At 36.9% G+C, this 11,890-nt stretch overlaps 1 non-coding gene across 1 annotated transcript; it reads left to right on the top strand.

Annotated features, from left to right (window-relative positions):
• The first annotated feature begins 301 nt into the window (after positions 1 to 301).
• Positions 302 to 405, top strand: LOC112718541 (small nucleolar RNA R71). The gene has a single exon (XR_003160877.1). It is a non-coding gene; the product is annotated as a small nucleolar RNA R71 (small nucleolar RNA).
• The last annotated feature ends 11,485 nt before the right edge of the window (positions 406 to 11,890 follow it).

Below are 11,890 nucleotides of genomic sequence, written 5' to 3' on the forward strand. Positions count from 1 at the left end.
CCATCCATTCAGACTTTGAGAAATCATGTTGACTTGCTGAGTCAACACTTTGTTCTGAGCCAATATGGCATTCAGAGCATCAATTTCGAGAACTCCTTTCTTCTGAGGTATCCCATTATTCACGGAATTCCTCTCAGAAGTGTACATGAATTGGTTGTTTGCAACCATGTCAATGAGTTCTTGAGCCTCTTCAGGTGTTTTCTTTAGGTGAATAGATCCACCTGCAGAATGGTCCAATGACATTTTCAAAAATTCAGATAGTCCATAATAGAATATATCTAATATGGTCCATTCTAAAAACATGTCAGATGGACATCTTTTGGTCAGCTGCTTGTATCTTTCCCAAGCTTCATAGAGGGATTCACCATCTTTTTGTTTGAAGGTCTGAACATCCACTCTAAGCTTGCTCAGCTTTTGAGGAGGAAAGAATTTATCTAAGAAGGCAGTGACCAGCTTATCCCAGGAGTCCAGGCTATCCTTGGGTTGTGAATCCAACCATATTCTAGCTCTGTCTCTTACAGCAAAAGGGAAAAGCATGAGTCTGTAGACTTCAGGATCAACTCCATTCGTCTTTACAGTCTCACAGATCTGCAAGAACTCAGTTAAAAACTGATAAGGATCTTCAGATGGAAGTCCATAAAACGTGCAGTTTTGTTGCATTAAGGCAACTAGCTGAGGTTTCAGCTCAAAGTTATTGGCTCAAATGGCAGGAATGGAGATGCTTCTTCCATCAAATTTGGACGTTGGCTTTGTGAAGTCACCAAGCATTCTCCTTGCATTATTATTATTTTCGGCTGCCATTTCCTTCTCTTGTTCGAAAATTTCTGAAATGTTGTTTCTGGATTGTTGTAATTTAGTTTCTCCTAGTTTCCTTTTCAAAGTCCTTTCAGGTTCAGGATCAATTTCAACAAGAGTACCTTTCTCCCTGTTCCTACTCATATGAAAAAGAAGAAAACAAGAAAAGAAGAGGAATCCTCTATGTCACAGTATAGAGATTCCTTTATGTTAGTAGAAGAAGAAAGAGTGAAGAATCCAAACACAAGGGATAGATTATGTTCGGATTTTTAGATGAATAGAGGTGAAGAGAAGTGTTAGTAAATAATTAATTAAATAGAATAAGAAAAGAGAGGGAGAATTCAAAAATAATTTTAAAAAGGTGTTAGTAATTTTCGAAAATTAGAGATAAGATAAGATTAAAATTAAAATTTAAAACAAAAAAGAATTTTTGAAAAAGAGATGAGATTTTTTCAAAAATTAGAGAGGGAAAAGTAGTTAGGTGGTTTTGAAAAAGATAAGAAACAAACAAAAAGTCAAAGAGTTAGTTGAAAAAGATATTAAAATCAAATTTGAAAAGATAAGAAGATAAGAGGTTAGATAAGATATTTTGAAATCAACTTTTGAAAAAGATAAAATTTTTTTAAAAAAGATAAGATAAAAGATAAAAAGATTTAATTCAAAAATTTGAAATTACTTACTTCACTTACAAGAAACTACAAGATAAGATTCTAGAACTTAAAGATTGAACCTTTCTTAACAAGAAAGTAACAAACTTCAAATTTTTGAATCAATCACATTAATTGTTAGCTAATTTTTTGAAAATATGATATAAAGATAAGAAAAAGATTTTGAAAATATTTTGAAAAAGAATTTTGAAATTTTCGAGAAATAGAAAAAAATGAAAAAGATATAATTTTTGAAAAAATAGTTTGAAAAGATAAGATTTTTAAAATTGAAATTTTGACTTGACTTGTAAGAAACAACTAATTTTTAAAAATTTTTTACCAAGTCAACCCAAAATTTCGAAAATTTGGAGGGAAATAAGGAAAAGATATTTTTTGATTTTTTTTGAATTTTTTTTTTAATGATGAGAGAGAAAAACAACAAAAATGACTCACAACATGAAAATTATGAATCAAAACTCATGATGCATGCAAGAACACTATGAATGTCAAGATGAACACCAAGAACACTTTGAAGATCATGATGAACATCAAGAACATAATTTTGAAAAAAAATTTTGATGGAAAGAAAACATGCAAGACACCAAACTTAGAAATCTTTAATGCATGGACTCTAACAAACGAAAAATGCAAATGAAAAACAACAAACAACACAAAACAAGAAATCATCAAGATCAAACAAGAAGACTTGTCAAGAACAACTTGAAGATCATGAAGAACACTATGAATGCATCAGATTTTCGAAAAATGCAAGAAAAATTTTTAAAGCATGCAATTGACACCAAACTTAAAAATTGACTCAAGACTCAAACAAGAAATACAAAATATTTTTGGTTTTTATGATTTTATGAATTTTTTTGTATTTTTATTAAGTTTTTTTCGAAAAACATTATTAGAAAAACGAAAAAGAAAAGAAAAATTTTGAAAAAGATTTTTTTAAAAGAAAATTACCTAATCTGAGCAATAAGATGAACCGTCAGTTGTCCATACTCGAACAATCCCCGGCAACGGCGCCAAAAACTTGGTGGACGAAACTGTGATTCCTTTGTTATTGTATTTTGTAAAATTCATTGCTTTTTCAACTATGTGTGGACACAACTCCGTTCAACTTAACCGGCAAGTGTATTGGGTCATCCAAGTAATACCTTACGTGAGTAAGGGTCGATCCCACAGAGATTGTTGGTATGAAGCAAGCTATGGTCACCTTGTAAATCTCAGTTAAGTGGATTCATAGGGTCAAATGTAATTGGATTAGATAATTTAAAAGATAAATAAAATAAAAAGGGATAGAAATACTTATGTAAATCAATAGTGGGAATTTCAGATAGGCGTGTGGAGATGCTAGAATCCTTTCGAATCTCTACTTTCTTATTGCTCTCATCCAATCCTTCTTACTCCTTTCCATGGCAAGCTGTATGTAGGGCATCACCATCATCAATGGCTACTTTTAATCCTCTCGGGAAAATGGTCCTATGCGCTGTCACTGCACGGCTAATCGTCTGAAGGCATCACCCTTGTTGATAGCTACATCTCATCCTCTCAGTGAAAATGGTCCAAATGCTCTGTCACAGCACGGCTAATCATCTGTCGGTTCTCAATCAGGTTGGAGTAGAATCCATTGATTCTTTTCCGTTTGTCATCACGCCCAGCCTTCAGGAGTTTGAAGCTCGTCACAGTCATTCAATACCGGAATCCTACTCGGAATACCACAGACAAGGTTAGACTTTCCGGATTCCCGGGATCCTACTCGGAATACCATAGACAAGGTTAGACTTTCCGGATCCCCATGAATGCCGCCATCTATCTAGCTAATACCACGAAGATTCTGTTGGGGAATCTAAGAGATATGCGCCCAGCCTAGAGTAGAACGGAAGTGGTTGTCAATCACGCGCGTTCATAGGTGAGAATGATGATGAGTGTCACGGATCATCAAATTCATCAAAGTGTTGTGCAACGTATATCTTGGAATAAGAATAAAAGAGAATTGAATAGAAAGTAATAGTAATTGTATTGAAACTTGAGGTACAGCAGAGCTCTACACCCTTAATCTATGGTGTGCAGAAACTCCACCGTTGAAAATATATAAGTGAAAGGTTCAGGCATGGCCGAATGGCCAGCCCCCTAAAACGTGATCAATGGCCCCCTAAGATGCAGAATAAAAACAAAACTGAGACCAAAGATGAAACGTGGTCAAAAAGACGACTAATACACTAGTAAAAAGTCTTATTTATACTAAACTAGCTACTAGGGTTTACATGAGTAAGTAATTGATGCATAAATTTACTTCCGAGGCCCACTTGGTGTATGTTTAGGCTGAGCTTGATCTATCCACGAGATGAGGCTTTTCTTGGAGTTGAACGCCAAGTTATAACGTGTTTTGGGCGTTCAACTCCGGATCATGACGTGTTTCTGGCGTTTAATTCCAGACAGCAGCATGTACTTGGCGTTCAACGCCATGTTACGTCGTCAATTTCCGAATAAAGTATGGACGATTATATATTGCTGGAAAGCTCTGGATATCTACTTTCCAACGCCATTGAGAGCGCGCCATTTGGAGTTTTGTAGCACCAGAAAATCCATTTCGAGTGCAGGGAGGTCAGATTCCAATAGCATCAGCAGTCCTTTGTCAGCCTCCTATCAGAGTTTTGCTCAAGTCCCTCAATTTCAGCCAGAAATTACCTGAAATCACATAAAAACACACAAACTCATAGTAAAGTCTAGAAATGTGAATTTAACATAAAAACTAATGAAAACATCCCTAAAAGTAGCTTGAACCTACTAAAAACTACCTAAAAGCAATGCCAAAAAGCGTATAAGTTATTCGCTCATCAATGAGCTAGAGGAATTCAGACTCAGTGCCTTTGAAAATGCAAAAATTTATAAAGAAAAGGCAAAAAAGTGGCATGACAAGAAGTTGTCATCCAGAGTCTTTGAGCCAGGACAAAAAGTTCTGCTCTTCAACTCTAGGCTCCGACTATTTCCAGGAAAACTGAAATCCCGGTGGAGGGGTCCTTATGTGATTACAGGAGTGTCACCATATGGATATGCTGAGCTTCAGGATATTGATTCTGACAAAAAGTTCATTGTTAATGGACAAACGATTAAACATTATCTTGAAAGTAATTTTGAGCAGGAGTGCTCAAAATTGAGGCTTGAATGAGTCTCAGTAAAGGTCCAGCTAAAGACAATAAAGAAGCGCTTGCTGGGAGGCAACCCAGTCATTAGCAAGTTATTTGTTTTATAAGAGTTTGATGTATATTCTTCAAGGTTGATCATTGAAATTGAAGAAATTCACAGAGTTACAGAAGGATTCAGTGAAATAAGCAGAGAAAAGGAGCTTGCTGGAAAGAAAATGCCAGTAAGGGGCATCCTGGGCGTTAAACGCCAGAATGGATACCATTCTGGGTGTTTAACGCCAGTAAAGGCACCATTTTGGTTGTTAAACACCAGAATGGGCACCATTATGGGCGTTTAACGCCAGAATTGCAGCATCCTGGGCGTTCAGCAAAACGCCCAGTGATAAAGGGGTTTCTGGCGTTTAACGCTAGCCAGGGTGCCTGGCTGGGCGTTAAACGCCCATAATGGCCACCAATTGGGCGCTAAACGCCATAATGGATACCATTCTGGGCGGTTAACGACAGAAAGGCAGGGGAAGGAGATTTTGCTTTCCACTTCAAATTTTTTCACACTTTCATGTTTTGACCCATAATTTTCTACATAAACATGTTACAAATTTTCATCATTCACCCTCAAATTTCAAAAATCCAAAAATTTTCTAAATTATTTATCAAATCTCTTTCAAATCTTTTCCAAATCTTCTTCAAAAACTCAAGTATTTTCTCAAATTCTTTCCATATCTTCTCAAATCTCTTTCAAAACTTTCGAATCCCTCCCCCTCCCTTAAGTACACATTCGGCCATCCCCCTCTCTTCACCATTCGAATTTGCTTCTCCTTCTCTCTCTCTTCTTTCCTTTCTTTTGCTTGAGGACAAGTAAACCTCTAAGTTTGGTGTGCTTTTACGTGATCACTAAGCTAAGGCTCATCAAGACTATGGCTCCCAAAGGAAAACAAACCAATTCAAGAGGCAAGAAAGAGAATACTCCAAAGAATCTTTAGAGTCAAGAGAGGTTCGTAACCAAAGAACATGCAGACCATTACCACAAAATAATGGGTCTAAGGTCAGTGATCCCGGAAGTTAAATTCGATCTGAAAGAAGACGAATATCCGGAGGTCCAAGAGCAAATTCGAAATAGGGGATGGGAAATTCTAGCCAATCCTGAAACAAAGGTTGGAAGAAACATGGTTCAGAAATTATACTCAAATCTGTGGTTGACAGATAAGCAGAGAATGACTGGAACTGCTTTCCATACCTTCAGAACCATAGTCAGAGGGAGAACTATTTACTTCCATCTGGACAAAATAAGAGAGGTCTTCAAACTGCCTCAACTACAAGATGATCCTGAATCCTTTAATAGGAGAATGGTGAGAGTAGATAAGGGGTTGGATCAAGTTCTAGAGGACATATGCCTCCCTGGAACTAAGTGGATAACCAATTCAAAAGGTGTCCCAAACCAACTCAAGAGGGGAGATCTTAAACCAATTGCAAGAGGTTGGCTAGACATCATTCGGCGTTCTATTTTGCCCACTAGTAACCGTTCTGAGGTCACTATCAAGAGAGCAGTGATGATTTATTGCATTATGCTGGGAAAAGAAGTGGAGGTTCATCATCTGATTGCTTGTGAGATTTACACAATTGCAAACAAGAATTCCACTGAAGCCAAACTGGCTTACCCAAGCTTAATCTCTTTGCTATGTAAAGATGCTGGGGTAAGGATGGGAGTAGATGAATTCATCCCAATTGAACATCCAATCACCAAGAAGTCAATGGAAGGACAAATGCAAGATAACACTATCAAAAGGAGGGCGCAGGAGTTCCTCCCTGAACTTCCTGAAATTGACTACTGGACCCGCTTAGAAGCATCTGTTGCCAAGCTGCAAGAAGCTATGGAACAACTTAAGGAAGAACAGCAGAATCAAAACTGCATGCTCTGCAAACTGCTGAAGGAACAAGAGAAGTAGGGGCGTGAGCTACAGGAGCTGAAGCGCCAGAAGCTCTCCCTTGAAGGGTCAAACACCCCACAAGTTGAGGGAGCATCCACTTCTCAAAATCAAGGTTGTTGAGTCCTAACTCTGTGATAACCTCTATCATTAGGAATCAATTTTATAGTTATTTAAATTTCTGTTTTTAATTTTTTGTTTTTTTATTATTATTAGTCTTTTCTTATAATTATCTTTGAGTCTTGCTCTTATTCCATGATTAATAAAATTTAAAGTTCATGTCTTAAAGCTATAAATATCCTATGAATCCATCACCTCTCTTAAATGAAAAATGATTTAATCACAAAAGAACAAGAAGTACAGGGTTTCGAATTCATCTTAGAAACTAGTTGAATTAGTTTGATGTGGTGACAATACTTTTTGTTTTCTGAATGAATGCTTGAACAGTGCATATGTCTTTTGAATTTGTTGTTTTAAGAATGTTAAAATTGTTGGCTTTTGAAAGAATGATGGAAAACGAGAAATGTTATTGAGGATCTAAAAAATCATCAAATTGATTCTTGAAGCAAGAAAATGCAGTGAAAAAAAAGCAAGCAGAAAAGCCAATAGCCCTTTAAACCAAAAGGCAAGGGTAAAATAAAACGGATCCAAGGCTTTGAGCATCAGTGGATAGGAGGGCCCATAGGAATAAAATCCAGGCCTAAGCGGCTGAACCAAGCTGTCCCTAACCATGTGCTTGTGGCGTGAAGGTGTTAAGTGAAAACTTGAGACTGAGCGGTTAAAGTCGTGATCCAGAGCAAAAAGAGTGTGCTTAAGAACCTTGGACACCTCTAATTGGGGACTCTAGCAAAGCTGAGTCACAATCTGAAAAGGTTCACCCAGTTATGTGTCTGTGGCATGTATGTATCCAGTGGTAATAGTGGAAAACAGAGTGCTTTGGGCCACGGCCAAGACTCATAAAGTAGCTGTGTTCAAGAATCAACATACTTAACTAGGAGAATGAATAACACTATCTGAATTCTGAGTTCCTATTGATGCCAATCATTATGAACCTCAAAGGATAAAGTGAGATGCCAAAACTGTTCGGAGTCCATAGTATATTCTATTATTTTTATCCTATTTGATTTTCAGTTGCTTGGGGACAAGCAACAATTTAAGTTTGGTGTTGTGATGAGCGGATAATTTATACGCTTTTTGGCATTGTTTTTAGTATGTTTTTAGTATGTTTTAGTTAGTTTTTATTATACTTTTATTAGATTTAGTTAAAATTCACTTTTCTGGACTTTACTATGAGTTTGTGTGTTTTTCTGTGGTTTCAGGTATTTTCTGGCTAAAATTGAGGGACCTGAGCAAAAATCTGATTCAGAGGCTAAAAAGGACTGCAGATGCTGTTGGATTCTGACCTCCCTGCACTCGAAGTGGATTTTCTAGAGATACAGAAGCCCAATTGGCATGCTCTTAATTGCGTTGGAAAGTAGATATCATGGGCTTTCCTGCAATTTATAATAGTCCATACTTTGCCCGAGATTTGATGGCCCAAACCGGCGTTCTAAATCAGCTCAAGAATCCTGGCGTTTAACGCCAGAACTGGCACAAGAATGGGAGTTAAACGCCCAAACTGCCACAAAAGCTGGCGTTTAACTCCAAGAAAAGTCTCTACACATGAAAGCTTTAATGCTCAGCCCAAGCACACACCAAGTGGGCCCGGAAGTGGATTTTTATGTCATTTACTCATCTTTGTAAACCCTAAGCTACTAGTTCTCTACAAATAGGACCTTTTGCTATTGTATTTTCATCTTTTGATCACTTTAGATCTTAGGATCATCTTTGGATGTCTAGTTCTTAGATTATGGGAGGCTGGCCATTCAGCCATGCCTAGACCTTGTTCTTATGTATTTTCAACGGTGGAGTTTCTACACACCATAGATTAAGGTGTGGATCTCTGCTGTACCTCGAGTATTAATGCAATTACTATTGTTCTTCTATTCAGTTCGGCTTATTCTTGTTCCAAGATATCACTTGTTCCTCAACTTGATGAATGTGATGATCCGTGACACTTATCATCATTCTCACCTATGAACGTGTGCCTGACAACCACCTCTGTTCTACCTTAGATTGAGTGGATATCTCTTGGATCCCTTAATCGGAATCTTCGTGGTATAAGCTAGAATTGATGGAGGCATTCAAGAGAATCCGGAAGGTCTAAACCTTGTCCGTGGTATTCTGAGTAGGATTCAAGGATTGAATGACGGTGACGAGCTTCAAACTCGCGATTGTGGGGTGTTAGTGACAAACGCAAAAGAATCACTGGATTCTATTCCGATATGATCGAGAACCGACAACTGAATAGCCGTGCTGTGACAGAGCGCGTTGAACATTTTCACTGAGAGGATGGGACTGTAGCCATTGACAACGGTGATGCCCAACATATAGCTTGCCATGGAAAGGAGTAAGAAGGATTGGATGAAGACAGTAGGAAAGGAGAGAGACGGAAGGGACAAAGCATCTCCATACGCTTATCTGAAATTCTCACCAATGAATTACATAAGTATATCTATCTTTATTTTATGCTTCATTCATAAATCATTTATAACCATTTGAATTTGCCTGACTGAGATTTACAAGATGACCATAGCTTGCTTCATACCAACAATCTCCGTGGGATCGACCCTTACTCGCGTAAGGTTTATTACTTGGACGACCCAGTGCACTTGTTCGTTAGTTGTGCGAAGTTGTGATAAAGAGTTAAGATTGCAATTGAGTGTACCATGTTGATGGCGCCATTGATGATCACAATTTCGTGCACCAAGTTTTTGGCGCCGTTGCCGGGGATTGTTTGAGTTTGGACAACTGACGGTTCATCTTGTTGCTTAGATTAGATATTTTTCGTCAGAATTTTTAAGAATGAATTCTAGAGTTTCAAGGTGATGTTCTTATCATCACCAAAGCTGATTGATTATCATCAATTTAGCTCTTGAATGCAATGTCCTGCTGAAGCTTGGCTAGCCATGTCTAATTTCTTTATACTTAAGCTTTAGACTAACATTGCATGATTCCTGGAATTCTTATTAAAAATTTTGAATCTCTTTATTTTCTTTTTCCACATAATTTTCGAAAAAACCAAAAAAATTACAAAATCATAAAAACCAAAAATATTTCTTGTTTGAGTCTAGTGTCTCATTTTAAGTTTGGTGTCAATTGCATGTTTCTGTTCTTCTTGCGTTTTTCATGTGTCTTCATTGATCTTCAAGTTGTTCTTGATGATTTACTTGCTCTGATCTTTAAATTCTCTTGTTTTGTGTGTTTTGTTGTTTCTATTATGCATTCTCAACTTGTTAGTGTCAGTAGTATACAAACTTCTAAGTTTGGTGTCTTGCATGCATTGTTTATTTGATCTTAGTTTCATTTTGATTATTCCTCATTACTAAAAATCCAAAAAAAATTTTTAATTTGTGTTTTTCAAGTCAATAATACAGAGAATTGAAGATTCAGAATATACAGCAGAGGAATTACACAGAAAAAGCTGGGCGTTCAAAATGCCCAGTGAGGAAGGAAAACTGGCGTTTAAACGCCAGCCAGGGTGCCTGCCTGGGCGTTTAACGCCCAAAAGGATACCATTCTGGGTGTTTAACGCCAGGATGGCACAAGAGGGAAGATTTTGATTTTAATGCAAATTTTTTTCAAGTTTCCATATTTTTTCAAAATCAAATCTTTTTCAAATCATATCTTTTCAATCATATATTTTCAAAATCAATTTCTTTCCATTTTCAAAAATACTTGCAAACAATTAATGATTTGATTCAACATTTCAAGTATGTTGCCTTTTCTTTTGAGAAAGGTTTAATGTTTGAATCATATCTTTTCTTGTTAGCCAAGTCATTTATTTTAAAAATCAAATCTTTTTAAATTGTTTTTCAATCATATCTTTTCAATCATATCTTTTTAAAACTATAACTTTTAAATCATATCTTTTTTTATCACATCTTTTTCAAAATAGTTTCCAATCATATCTTTTTAATTTCTAATTTCAAAATCTTTTTCAAAAATCACTTTATTTCTTTCTCAATCTTAGTTTTTGAAAATCAATTACCATTTTTCAAAATTTCTTTTAATTAATTCACTTTAATTTTCGAAAATTTCTTTCCCTCTTCTCACATCCTTCTATTTATGGACTAACACTTCTCCTCGATGCACAATTTGAACTCTATCCCTCTTGATAAGTTCGAATTCTTCTACCTCTTCCTTCTATTTTCCTTTTCCTCTGACACCTCAAGGAATCTCTATACTGTGACATAGAGGATTTCATATTTTCTTGTTCTCTTCTCTTTCATATGAGTAGGAGCAAAGACAAAAGCATTCTTGTTGAGGCTAACCCTGAACCTGAAAGGACCTTGAAGCGAAAGCTAAGAGAATTCTTCAAAGAAGAAGACATGGCAGCCGAAAATAACAGCAATGTCAACAATGCAAGGAAGGTGCTGGGTGACTTTACTGCACCCACTCCCGACTTCTATGGGAGAAGCATCTCTATCCCTGCCATTGGAGCAAACAACTTTGAGCTTAAGCCTCAATTAGTTTCTCTAATGCAACAGAATTGCAAGTTCCATAGACTTCCATTGGAAGATCCTCATCAGTTTTTAGCTGAATTCTTGCAGATATGTGACACTGTCAAGACCAATGGGGTTGACCCTGAGGTCTACAGACTTATGCTACTCCCTTTTGCTGTAAGAGACAGAGCTAGGATATGGTTGGACTCACAACTTAAAGAAAGCATGAACTCTTGGGAAAAGCTAGTCAATGCCTTCTTGGCAAAGTTATTTCCACCTCAAAAATTGAGTAAGCTTAGAGTGGAAGTCCAAACCTTCAGACAGAAAGAAGGTGAATCCCTCTATGAAGCTTGGGAAAGATACAAACAATTGACAAAAAGTGTTCGTCTGACATGCTTTCGGAATGGAGCATCATAGGTATCTTCTATGATGGTCTGTCTGAACTGTCCAAGATGTCATTGGACAGCTCTGCTGGAGGATCTCTTCATCTAAAGAAGATGCCTGCAGAAGCTCAAGAACTCATTGAAATGGTTGCAAATAACCAATTCATGTACACTTCTGAAAGGAATCCTGTGAACAATGGGACGAATCAAAAGAAAGGAGTTCTTGAGATTGATACTTTGAATGCCAAACTGGCTCAGAACAAAATATTGACTCAGCAAGTCAATATGATTTCTTAGAGTCTGTCTGGAATGCAAGCTGCACCAGGCAGTACTAAGGATGCTTCATCTGAAGAAGATGCTTATGATCCTGAGAACCCATCAATGGAAGAGGTGAATTACATGGGAGAACCCTATGGAAACACCTATAATCCTTCATGGAGAAAT

Source organism: Arachis hypogaea, chromosome 10 (genome assembly GCF_003086295.3).
Source record: "Arachis hypogaea cultivar Tifrunner chromosome 10, arahy.Tifrunner.gnm2.J5K5, whole genome shotgun sequence".
NCBI classification, from domain to species: domain Eukaryota; kingdom Viridiplantae; phylum Streptophyta; class Magnoliopsida; order Fabales; family Fabaceae; genus Arachis; species Arachis hypogaea.